Raw genomic sequence first — 1,110 nt, forward strand, 5'->3', positions numbered from 1 at the left:
AGGTGTACCCAAGAGTCGAGCAAGGTCTCAGAACCAGGTGTGCACTAGTGACTAGGCACTTGAGCAGTCCTAGGACGAGATTCGAGGAAAAATGTTGGAGACGTGGTCAGCAAGGTCACAGTAAGCAATACTGCCCCAAGGCTAAGACGCTGATTGCATCTTAACCTATTAACCAATTATGTGGCTTCAGGATACCAGTACCAGCCTTGCTGCTGGAGTTGTGGTGAACAGGGCCATCTGTCGCAGAAGTGTCCGAAACAGTCTGTGGGAAACAACAAGGGGCTAGATGAAGGGGCACGCCAGCTCACAACTACCAGGCCCCAGTCCATTTAATTTGTTGCAGAGCTTGGACAACAGCTAAACCACAGGTTGAGGGTGCAATCAGTGGCAATCCATGTTGTCTTACAACTTGCGCCGTCGTCTGTCTTACAACAGACACTGGCGCAGACAGGACCATCATCAACACAGTTACCGCAAAGCAAGGCCTTCCTCATGCATCACATTTGATTTGTGAGTCACGGTTACTGTGCACAACTGAAGGGTCCCAAGGAGGTGGTGATAGGGGTTGGTGGCGCCGAGCGCCGTCTACTGGCATATGTAGCAGACATGGAAGAACCCTGCTTCCTTGGTCAGGACTATCTTGCGCAATGCGAGGCACTGGTGGATTTCAAGAGAAAGTCTTTGCAAGTGGGTGACGTGGAGGTGCCTTTTGTAAACAATACAGTGGTGAGGCAGTTTAAGGTAAGGACTGACGTGCCTCCCAATTTGGAAGACTTGCTGCAGAGGAGTGTCCAAGGCCTTACAGGGGAGCAGGCTGACAAGCTGCAGACGTTGTTGTATATTTATGCTACTATATTTTCGAGAGGGGATTTGGATGTTGGGTGTACAGACCTAATGAAGCATCCCCAATTGAAGCTGTTGCAGAGATGCAGGCACAGGGATCATTGAAAGGTCAATCAGCTCTTGGTCATCTGCTGTGGTCCTAGTAATGCGTGGATGACATGCTTGATGCGCTGGTGGGACGCAGTGGTTTAGTACTCTTCATTTGAAAAGTGGGCACAACCAATTAAGGATGGCTGAGGAGGATAATTGTAAAATGGCTTTTTCAAT

The 1,110-nt window shown here is 49.4% G+C and overlaps 1 pseudogene; it reads left to right on the forward strand.

Annotated features, from left to right (window-relative positions):
• LOC119592375 overlaps positions 1-333 on the forward strand; it is a 1,160-nt pseudogene extending 827 nt beyond the window's left edge.
• Positions 334-1,110: the final 777 nt, after the last annotated feature.

This window comes from Penaeus monodon, chromosome 30 (assembly GCF_015228065.2).
Source record: "Penaeus monodon isolate SGIC_2016 chromosome 30, NSTDA_Pmon_1, whole genome shotgun sequence".
Classification (NCBI taxonomy): domain Eukaryota; kingdom Metazoa; phylum Arthropoda; class Malacostraca; order Decapoda; family Penaeidae; genus Penaeus; species Penaeus monodon.